Source organism: Passer montanus, unplaced genomic scaffold (genome assembly GCF_014805655.1).
Source record: "Passer montanus isolate IOZ18808 unplaced genomic scaffold, ASM1480565v1 scaffold108, whole genome shotgun sequence".
In the NCBI taxonomy this organism is placed as follows: Eukaryota; Metazoa; Chordata; class Aves; order Passeriformes; family Passeridae; genus Passer; species Passer montanus.
This window is the reverse complement of record NW_024357392.1, coordinates 396,577-408,618: the sequence shown is the minus strand read 5'-3', so window position 1 is coordinate 408,618 and position 12,042 is coordinate 396,577.

Below are 12,042 nucleotides of genomic sequence, written 5' to 3'. Positions count from 1 at the left end.
TTAGGAATTTCTGAGCTTTCCATGCTCGTGTGTGTGTGTGTGTAGAGCTATGTACCTGCATGTGCATATGCTGCAGGAAAAAAATGTGAACACTGAAGTATAAATGCAACTGTTCAGGTCCAGTGGAGATCATAAAAGGTAGGAAATCATTGAATGAATTATTGTTAAAGAAAACCCAATTGACAACCTATAAGCAACAAGGAAGTTTTAAAGTCTGTTGTAAACTTGTCTCTGACTCCAGTTAAATTGCTTTCGATAGGCAACAAAAAATTTTTGAAATTTATCTTCCAGGCTTTTGTCTCTGCTACACTTCTAACAAAGCTGTTAACAGGTTCTGTAGGAGATAAGTGCTTTAACTGTAATTTTTAATTGAAAATTTCAGAAAATAAATATTGATGCTTTAAACTTTTGTTTTTTCTCTCCCTTTCTCCCCCCTTGTTTTTTTTGGTTTTTTTTGTTTTTTTTTGTTTTTGCCATCACCTGCAACAGACAATCTAGTAGCTCTGTACGTGTGCCATACAGTGAGTGTCATAAAGGCAGAGGGAGGAGCAATGGGATCCATTTCAGTGTCCAAAATCAGGAACCTTTCGTGACACTCCATCCCAAATCCATCAGGAAACCCCTTCCTCAGACATGAGTCTTGTGCCAGCTTCTAGACAGATATTCCATTTTGTGTTGATTTTGGATATGGAGCCAATATCAGCCTGATCATGGAAACTGAGTTCCAGCTTTCAATTTGGAGAGGCAACTGGTTTCTCCTGAATGCTTTTAAATGCTTTCAGCCCTTTGGATGAAGAATGCCTGTTTTCCTATTAGTCACTTGGAGTGAGAGACCTGCCTCTGAAGTGCCAGCTAAATCCTACAGCTTCTTCTCCATCACCTTTAGCCTTGCATTAAGTACCTAAAGAAAAGGCATTTATACAAGTGAATAATGTGCCAAATGGTTTTTTTCTTTCATTCCAAAAAAATATGAGAGGTTTACATATGTGAAAAGCACAGCTCCACGTGCAACACCCTTCCCAGTGCATTTTCAGGCAAAATAACAAGCTGGATGCCAAGACTACAAGTTGTCCAACAGCAAATCCAGCTGTCATTAATGCAGGTATCCATCCTCCAGTGGAAACAGCCTCCATCAATAGCAGACAGCTGTGGATTTTAATATAATTCAGTGGTGGATAATACAAAGCAGTACTTTCACAGGCGGAGCACGGATGAAAAATGACACAGCCCAGGAACATGACAAGTAACAGGCCTGCAGGGTGAAGTTCTGACTGGCTTTAACTGGAAAGCTTGTTTTCTCTTGAGCAGGGCTTTGCCAACTTCAAATGGCACTTACTATTTTTGGTAAAGTTGTTGCAAGCCCTCACACATGCTTCATCCAGCACCAGTTCAATGGTATATGATAATCACTTGGTATTATACACTGGCAACAGAGCCAGAAGGTTTCCTTCATGCATCCTCCTACCACTGCCAAGGCAATCAAATTAATTCTGTTAACAGCCTGCCAAGTCAACTAGCCCACTAAACTGTCCTGCCTTGAGAGCGAAAGCGAGCCCTTCCCATCAAACCGTGCCGTTTCCCCGCGGAGTGTGCCGGCTGGAGCGCTGCCAGCGGAGCTGCTGCTATCATCGTGCCATGCCATGCCATGGCTCTAATGAGCTGACATTTCCTGTTGCTAAATTGCCACGTCTGGAAGCCAAAGCAAATAGTGTTCAACCCCGGCAGAAACCAGACGAGGGTTTCTGACTTTTCCCTCTGCCTTCTGTTTCCTCGCTCGCGATGTTTCGCCATCTGAAGCTGCCTAGATAAAGAGGGGTGAAGGAAAAAACTGCTCCTGTAGCATATGGAATATATCAGGCTGTGCTGCAGAAACCAAGCTGTCTCATGTTGCTTCACCAGTCCTCACAGACCACTCTGCAACAGAGCCATTCCCTGTTAATCACAACAAGGAGGTGCTGTGAGCGAGAACCACGGGCACAGGTTGCCCACATAGGCCTGGCTCTGCTGCTTTGCCCTGATGCCACAGCTGAGCTCAGATTCCTTCCATGTTTTTCCCTCTCTTCTGGCTGCTTATTTCACCACCAGCAGTGGCATTTGGGAGATTTCATCCACCCCTTCTAGGATCTCCAGGAAATCAGTGCAGAGCACTGAAGTTGCTGCCATTATTTCACCTCCCGATTCTCTCATAATCACAGTGCAATCTTAATGCTTCTCTTCAGAATGATTTTTCACCTAAGGGAACACTCTTTGCTGAGTGAAAAATCACCAGTGTATGTTGAAACCACTGTGGTTCTAAGCCCAGAAGTGCTCACTGACACATCTAAAGCAGGGGCACAACAGGTACATCCAAGGAATATTAACGGAAAGAAAAACTACAGGCTCAGGCTAAAAAAACAGGCCCTATAAATCCTCTGGGGATCCTAACACATGCTCCTCAGCATGAAAAAGAGCTATTGGATAAGCAAGTTGAACAAGCGTGAAAGAGATGCTTTGTTAAGAAGAGGATGGAAATTATGAAAAATGACAGATAGAAATTTTTTTTTTACTCTCTGACAGAAGGCCACGAGGTTCAAGGCAGTGTCATTTTGTGTGTCACTTTCTAGGCTAAGATAGAGATGGGATTTTATCTACCTGCAGCAAGCTGCTTTCTAAAGACTATGCACTAAATAGGGGCCTGTTTTGCTGGCAGCAAAGTTTTCTTCATAGCTTTACTTTTGCCCTCTAAATGGTACATGAATTTCATAGACCTCGAGCTGTACTTGCAGCCTTTTCCCTAAGTCACAGCACTGGTAGTCTTGGCTGTCCTCCATCAAATTAACCAATAAGTCTCAAAAGTCTGTTATAGATTTTATAGTCTTGGGGGAAGCTCATTTCGCTTCTGTGCAGGCACTCATCTGTTCTGCCCGGTTTTCTCTCTTCTGTAGTGGCACATTTCACATTTGTGGCATCAATAAATAACAAAAAACTATTCCACGGATCCCTTTGGATTATGCTGAAGTCAAGGGAATGAAAATTATCCCTAGAAAAATGTTTCTTTTGGCAGCAATGTGCCTCATGCAGCAGTGACACTAAAAAATCAGCAGCACTGGGAAGAACTGAACGTGTCTTTACAATTCCAATTTTCTGTGCCATGGATTAAAGCAAATCATAGAATCATGAAATCATTAAGGCTGGAAAAGAGATCATCAAGCCCAACTTAAGAGTAGAAGTCAGTGCACTGTGGTTCCAATATGATCCCTACATATACCACATAGTCCTTAGAATTTTGAAAGCATCCACTTCATCCCTTCCCACAATAACATACCAAAGATTTTCAAAGAAACTTAAAGCACAGAGAAACTTAATAAAGAAAATAGGTACTGACATGGATAAAAATAATTTTTCCTCTGAAAGCACAGAGAAAAGCCACTGATGGCACAAATACTGCTCTCCTCCCCACCCCAGCTACCTCCCCTTGCTGGGGGTTTCAATGAGCCAGACCCAGCAATTTAACCTGCAAATGTGCATGGCTGCACAGAACCAAAACAGGCTTCTGCCTTTACCTTTAATTAATGTTGCAATTCTGAAATTGCTAATTGGGAAAAGCTGCTGCTTACCCAAGGTACTGAACCATTTTGTGAAATGGGCTATTGTATGGAAAATAGATGGAATGAGCTGTGTAGTTTAAAAAGAACTACATATATTGCTCAGGTAGTCAAAAGGTCAATAATATAATCTATAATAATCACTTCTCAAGCTTTTCTTCAAAACCTAGGTGTGTCAAAGGAAAAAAAAGGCAGTGTAAACTTTAAATTTGTAAGACTGAGTTACATAAGCAAGGAAATAAAGCCTAAAAACCTCCCTTGCCCCATATCAAGAAAAAATCAGGTCCCAGTCAGGAGCAAGGTGGGGTTTTCAATACCGTGAAACTTCTTCTGGAGTTCTTAAAGTGCACAAATATGAGTGATTTCCCATTTAAAGACTTTCTTAGGTATGTGTATACATCTCATTTTTTACCTGCGTAGAAGGTCAGGAAATCTTGTCATGTCTGTTTAAAAATAAATTATCACATGCCCATCAGAGCAAAAGCTTAAGGGTTTCTTCTGAGATGTCAGTCTTAGATATTTTCCACCTTTGAGGAAACTCTGCTGTTTGATTTCTAGCACTGGCATATGCAATGCTAGACAGCACAGCCAGGTGGGTTTCAACACGTTAAGTGGCAAAGGACATTTAGCTTTGGTGTAGAAATGGGTTTTGTTTTAAGGACAATAGAACCTGAAAACTATAAAAAACAGTATTTGAAATATAGGGGGAATTATTTAAAATTCTTAGGTTTGCAAACAGATATTTTTGACCTTGTATCAGATAAAAGCCCCCAGGACCCGCTCTGCTTTCTTCCAACCAGGAGCAAAATGCAGGAAATAAAATTGAAGCGTTTTTCCATTTGTATTTGCATAATATTTGCTTTGGGCTAAAGGCACACAAGGCCTGCTGACCTGCTGTTGGATGGGTGAGCACTTTGGAAAAGAGAAGAAAAGAAAGGTTCCATCCTGAGATGATGGTACCCATCAATTAACAGCATCCATTAATTGACTAATAGAATGCTGTGTCACTCCTAAATGGGCTCAGTGTCAAACTCCTGCTTCCCTCCATCTCTGGCAGCATTAGCAGCGTGCTGTTGGCACTGTGGCTTGAGGTCTCTTACTCTGACAGCTCTGAAAGGGTATTTTGGAAGGATTTAGTGGTTTTGAATAGCTTATTTCACTAAACCATAAAGAAACACTTTCCTTCGACACAAGCACGAGTGGTTATTTTCTATACTTAAGAAGGCCAAGGTAAAGAAAACCCAACTGTGTATTTTTAAATATTTTATCTTTACACAAGCCTGGGTTATGCAGAGCACAAAGCCATATACATACTTCACAGAGAAGGTAATAATATCTGACAAAATCTCAAGAACTGACAATGACAAAACTTTCAAGAAGGAGTATGAAATTAGGAAAAATAGTCCCAACAGAAATGTTATTAAAGATAGAAACTTCCCCACCTGATGAGAAGCTGCATCTTCTGCTCATCTCTAGAAATGGAGAAGCAACAGAAGTCTGCAAGTTCTCTGCATTTCATACAGTGCCACAGTATAATACTAAATGCCCAATTTTTCTTTTAAGTCTGTGCTAAAAATGATCCTTCAGTCATATGCAGAAGCAATCTATTTATTCTACAGATTTGCTAACTTACAGGGTGAGAGTGTGAGAGAGCTGTAGGAGTGAAGGAATTCAGACTTTTCCCAAAGATCTTAGCTGCCCCTGTTCTATGGGCACTTCTCACTTCCAGGACTTTCTGCAGCCCTGGAAAAATATCTTTCCTCATGTTTTTGAAAATTAAGGAAAGAATGGTATTATGAAATGTGATGAAAAGCAATCAAATGAAATACCATCCATACAAACCTGAGAAAAATCTGAAAAGCAAACAATGTCTCCATCAGAGAACTGTTACAACACATGGCTGTAATAATATTATATTATTTCACTTAGCAACAGCCTAGGGTTTGTTTAGGCTATGTAAGTTTTTAAGAGGCTGACATGTTAACAATTCAGGAGATAACACAGTTGGATTATTGTTAAACTACAAGTAAAATTTAATCCCATCTCATAAATGACCCCTGATTAAGCTTGTCCAGCCTCTCAGATATCAGAGGACTGCTACCCTGATAAAAGAGCTGAACTGACTGGAAAAAATAACTGGAGAGGACCAAAAGAACAACCATAATAATTCATCCTGCCCTTTCAGTCTGAAAAGGAGGAGACTGTTCCTGTTTTGCACAGATTTGAAGAAAGTGACTTTCCCAGGTTCACCCAACAGTACATGGCCTGGATCCTACCAAATCCTCTCCCCACTGCAGCACAGAGGAGCTGCCTCATTCAGTGCTGTACCTTTGAGTTTCTACAGCCATTCATCCCTTGAAATGTTATATTTTGGGTACCTATCTTCGACTTTTGGTGACAATTCCCATTGCAGGGATCTTTGTCATTTCCTAACAGCCACCAACCTGAATCAGGTTAGAAAATAAAGGACAGGGTTGCTTTGGAGGGCTCTGGAAGCAAGCACAGATAAGTCTTTGCTGTGGTAGCAGTATCATCATATCCTGCTGTCCCACTTTCCCATCTGGAATGACAGCAAAGAGAGCTGAGGACTCACCCTGCTGACTACAACAAGAACCAATGGCTTTTCCTTGTCCAGAAGCATTCTGATCTGTTTTGCATTCAAAGCCTTTGCTGGAAGGAGTTATGGCTCTCTGAATATTATTCTTAGTCATACATTTATTAGATAGGAAATGTGTTCACGGAGCACTTCTTAGAAACATTATAGAGCACTTTAACACTTTGTATGTTTAACCAGCCTTATTCTTTGTCTTCATGATTCCCATTGTCCTTTTCCCTCTCCAAAATGAAAGAAAATTATTATTTAATCCAGGAGACATGCTGAGGGCATCAACAGCTGTGGTTTTGCTGCTCCACACTCTCCAAATCCCCAGATCAAGTCAATGCAATGGTTTGATTGCTTCAAAAGGGGTTTGGATCAGGCTTTTTTCAGGATGTTGGGGAAGTCACTTTGCCCCTGTGCTCAGCACACACTCTTCTGAAACAGGCAACTTGTGGTGTTTGAGCTGGCCTGGGAGCTGCCATGGGACTAACCACGAGTGTCCTGGTGATGGAAACAGTTAATGGTCCAGCCATTACTAATAGACGTTGGAAAGGAGTAACTTCTGTTTATATTTCATTGTTGTTTAAAGCACTGAAAACTAAAAAAGGAAATAATCTGATGATTGAGGCTGTGTTTATATTGACTTTCTTCCCATTCACGTTTTCCTTAGCACAGAGAAATACTTCCTCAGCACAGAAATAAAGCTGGTATTAAGGGGAAGGTGTCAGAGCACAGAAGAGAAGTCTCTTTTGCAGGAGAGCATCTTAGCAATTCTCGGGACTCAAGCCTGAGAAAAAGGTCACTTCAAACACGCGTGGCCCTGCTGGGAGCTGGATGTGTTCGCAGCACCCTTGGGGGGATGCTCGGAGTCCCGGAGAGGGACAGAGCCGTGCCCAGGGCAGGGAATTCCGCGTCCCCCTGGCTTTGCTCCTGGGCGATTCCTGCTTCCTCCCCGCGCTGTCCCCCGCGTGTCCCTGCCTGCTGGCCCAGGGATTTATGTGTTCATCCACTGAGAGCCTCCAGGACCAGCGCTGGGCCACGGGCTAGCTCCAGAAGGGGCGGTCGAGCCTTTGCAGACTTTGCAGCCGCTGTGCCCAGCTCTGCTTTTGCAAGGTTTTACGGTTTTACACTTCCATCTGCCTCCCTCCCCCTTCCCCTCACTTCCCCTCTCTCTTTTTTTTCTGTCGGATGCTTCAAGGGAAATAAAATTTATGGAAGCGGTTCCAAGGGCTGTTTTCCCTGCTTCGGTGCTAGTCGGTGCACGCTCCCGGCTGGCTCAGCCCTCCCTCGCCTCTGCCCGGCTCCTTCACCTCGCACAGAACATAGATCATGTTTCCCTTCCTTCGCTAGCTGCCTCCCAGCCCCAGCCCCCGGAGCTGCTGAGTGCATCCTTAAACGTGCCAGGTACATGCAGCTCCTCTGCAGGATAAAATTCCCTTTCCACATTCCCACCCTGGGAAAAATGTGAATTTCAAGGTTTGGTTTCTTTTTCCCCCCCGAGACGAAAAAGTAAGTGATGTTATCTTTCTGCACAGGGACGACTGGTTGGCAACATGGGTTCTTATCCTCTCTGCTTTAATCAGCAAATTGCTTAATTAATGTGGGCTAATAAATCAGACTGGTGACACGTGCTTAGTTTAGAGGACAGGCTGCCTGAGTGGAACCATGCTTGTCCTGCATCCCCAGGGCCAGCTTCAGGCATGGTCCAGAAGGGAAGGCAGGATCCCGGCTCCCTCCAGCCTCTTCTCCTGCCTCACGTGCCAAAAAAAGCAGCTCAAATAATGTGGATGGCAAAATTAATTCCGCCTTTCCTCTGCCCTCCTTCTTCTTGCCCCTTCTTCAGTGGCGTCTTTGCCTCCCTCATTTTCTCCCCGAATCTCATTCCAAGGCTTTCCAACTTCAAGTGTTGCTCTGTCAGTGCAAAAATTGCAAAGAATAACACTTAAAACACCTGGTTCAAGCTCTAAACTTGGTTTCATCCTCCTGCTTTCCTGAGCCTTGGTGGCCATTTTCCTCAAGAGCTGGATCCTGGTCTCAAAAGTAAATTTAAGAATTTGGGTTTTCTCACTGCCTGCCTTCTGCTGCGTCAAACCCAGAGCAAATCTGGGTTTCAGAGACTGAATTTTCTCATGCATATTTCTGTATTCAGACTGAGATCTTGATTTTTTGGAGGTGAACTGGTAACTTCAAACTGAAGTGAGAACTCCGATGGGCCCCGAGTCTGGGGGCACCCGTGGTGCCCTTTCCAGCACTGCCAGGCTGCAAGACAGCAGCAGCATAAAAACAAGCCTGTTTGTAATGGTTTGTCTCTTGGCCTTCCCTCCCCGATGATGTCTCACCTACAGTACAGCCAGTGACTCATCCTTCAATTATTGCTGCTGTAATTCTGGTCCAAATTGCTCGGAGGAAGGGAAGTACTGACAGAGACACTCTGGGAGATTAAAATACCCGTGTCTGGGATGCTTTATAACAGCTTTACTATAAGGAACTTGCTTTCTCCATGATTACTTTGTTATGAATTCACTTGTGCAACACATTCTTGGAACAGCACGGTTTGTTTCTGGAACCAGGAATCAGTGACAGGAGATTCATTATAGGCAGGGAATATTTTCGTTAAAGAAAAGCTGTCAGGTCAAGTCAGGCTTTTATACTGCTGTTTGTAAAACAAGGTGTTTACATACCTGTAAAGCTGCCACGTTTTTTTTTTTACTCTTTTGATGAAAGTCACTTTTAGATACGTAGGTGGAAACAGTTCTTTGGCACTGAGAGCAGAGTGAGAGCAGGAAAGGCCAAGCAGCCACGCTTCCTTGCCCTTTCCTTTCCTTACAAGATGCCAGACCCCTGGGAAGCTGTCCCCAAATCCAGGGATGGGCAATGTGCACCCTCAGCTGTGGAAAGCACCCCGGGTCTGCCTGTGCTGTGACAAAGGGAGGGTGCAGCCTGCTGCCTGCAGCCTCCCCCCTGCCAACCCCTACCTCTGTCCCCAGGGCCATGGGAGAAACCCCTCGTTGTCACAAGGTTAATAATTAAGATACTCTAGCTGGTAAATGAAAGTGGTAAGGACTCGTTGTGCTGTGTATCCCTCCCCTCTGCAGGCAGCTACTCAACTCTTTTATCTGCATTATGATCTCTGAAGGAAAGTATAATTTGGCAATCGTGGTCAAAGTGTTTAGACAATTCAGTCAATGGAAAGCCCCGAGGGAAAAAGACAGCTACAACAAAAACACGAAGGCAGAGGGATGTGAGTGCAAACCCCGTTTGATAAACTGAGTCTTTAGACAAAAGCCCTCCTCTCTTGCCCATGGTGAACACACCAGGACTGTTTCATTCTCAGCTTCAGGTTGCCTCTCAAAGATGAAGGAAAGTACATGACCTAGATAAACAACAAATTAATATAGAAATTAGATGCTCATCTCAGAAACAGGAAAACTGTAAACCGGGCAGGATCTCTGCATTTCTGCTTTTCTTTTTCTCGAGGGCTGGTGGAGTTGGCACTGGATGTTTTAATTCTGGAGTGAACACTTCTGTCCCCTAATTTACCCTGCCATTTGCCCACGCCCAGGAAAACAAAATTTGCATTCAGATAAACACAGACTCATTTCCAAGCCTACACAGACTATTTAATTAAGAGTTTCCAAGTGGAAACCGCACATTATTTCCCCAAATTAAGGGCTGCTCCATAGGAACCTTCCCTTCTGCTCTGGGATAAACAGAAACCAGGAGGTGAGGGGCCAGGTCACATCCTGAACTCCCACCCCTGCACTAGCATCACCCACCAGGCTGTGCAAACACAGACCTGAATCTCTGGAGGGGAAAAATCAAATGAGAGGGCTGGAAACACTCGTCCCCTCTGCAGCCAAAAGCCTGGAGTGCGGCCAGGCTCCACTGGTCTGACTGCTGCGGGGAGGAAGGAGCTGTAAGCCAGCAATTAGCAATTCTGCTCCTAACAGGAAAGATTGCTGGGAAGCATAAATAAGGTGGCTGTTTATAGGGGAGTTAGTGCAGGAAGTCATGCTGATGGTGATGGTTGGGGTTTTTTTGGGAAAGCTGCCTTGCCTAGGGAAGGATGCGGTTTGTCGGAATTGCAGCACCTGGGCGAGGAGGAGCTTCATGCACAGAGGTTTGGGGCTGGCTCTGGGCATTTGCACCCCTGATATTACCACTTCCATGATACATGATTGTGCATTAATGAGCTCCACAGCATAAGAGGTGACATAAAACCCTTTGTGCAGGGAGGGAGCTTGGACTTTCAGAGCGATTGCTTTTTAGTTTTCCTTCTTGTTCTAGCAGCATTCAAATGTTATCACATACACACAGATCCCTAGTTTTTGAAGAGACAGGTACTTTTCCAAGCAGCACGAAAAATAAAATCATGAATAATGCAGGGCTTAGTCATGAGAAAAAGAAAGCTTTGGGAAGGGGATTAGTTTGTTTATGCAAATGACTGAGCAAGGAAATACACCTCTAGACACACTGTTGGTGCCACTTGATGATCCAGAGGCCTCAGATGAAGAGAATATAAGGCCTGGAAAGTAACCAGACTTCTAGTTCCTACAAATGAAGGATGTTAATTTATTAATAGCATTAAAAATTAATGACACTAGGCTGGAGGACTATGACAAAAGCATTCCTCTTGGGCCATCACCTCGTGCCTTTCATCGCACGTGTGCATTTGAAATCAATCTCTTTCATATGTCAGTCCTGTGCCCACTGGAAATCACAGCCTTGTGTAGCTTGGCCAGTCCATCCAACCACTGGATTAAAGGGAAAAACAGACCTGCTGTGGGGTGCAGGGATTATTGGTGATGACACGAATCATGCGGGGAGCAAAGTGACAACATGACACAAAGAGGAAATTCTCTCTGACAGGCCCTTTACTTTCTTTAATGACGTATCATTCCTGGTTCAAAATATGTAGGGACCTCCAGTGCTATTTGACAGTACCTGGAGGAGACAACCTTAAAAATTTGCCAGTTTTGCCTTAGATAAATAGATAGAGTTTCTTCAGTGCTCCTTGAACTTCCTCCTACTTACTTTCGAGAGTGCTCCTAATCTAATATTGAACTCCCCAGCAACTGGCAAGTTCTAAAGGATCATTGTACGTTTTCCTGCTCGAGTGATAAATCTGGAGGTTAGTTCCTGGCACGGCCAATGGGAGTGTGGATGTGTGCTGCAGAAGACAGGTTTACAGCATTAAAACCTGGGAGAAGTAATTACGTGAGCCACTTTGGATGAAACCATAATTAAGCCTTATTGGGGTTTGAAAGTTTGGATTTACAATATATTTCACTCGCCGTTTTTCATTTTCATGAACCTCTGGCAGTTTCTGTTTCCAGCTGGGACAAGGAGAAAAGTGGCTTAAATGCACTATGAATTAAATAGTGGGAAACCCATATCCTTTCTGGAAGGCAGTCTAGGAGAAAACTTGTTCTTTAGATACACAGAGCCCTGTTATATTCCTTAGGCTGAAGTGTACGAAGTAAAAATAAGGATCTGTGATGCTTTGGGGGGTTCATTCAAAACAAAATGCTTTTCCATGTAAAGGAAAGAAAACATCTGAGGTTCGGTTGCATTTTCCCTCAGGAACCTTTACCTTGAGGCAGGGCACAGCAGAAAACACAAAATTCCCATTTGTATTTGGCAAGAATTAGAGAAAAAAGGACCATGTTACCTCAGAAGAGAAGTCTAGTGCACTGGTCTGGACCAGTAATGACACATGTACCAGTATTGTGTTCTCCAGTTTTTATCCACTGTGCAAGCAGGAGCAGCAAGCTGGATGCAACAGGAAGAACCCCTGACCTCAGAGTCGGCAGGAAAACTGATCCTGCTCACTCTCACTTTTTTTCTTTTTCACCTGGC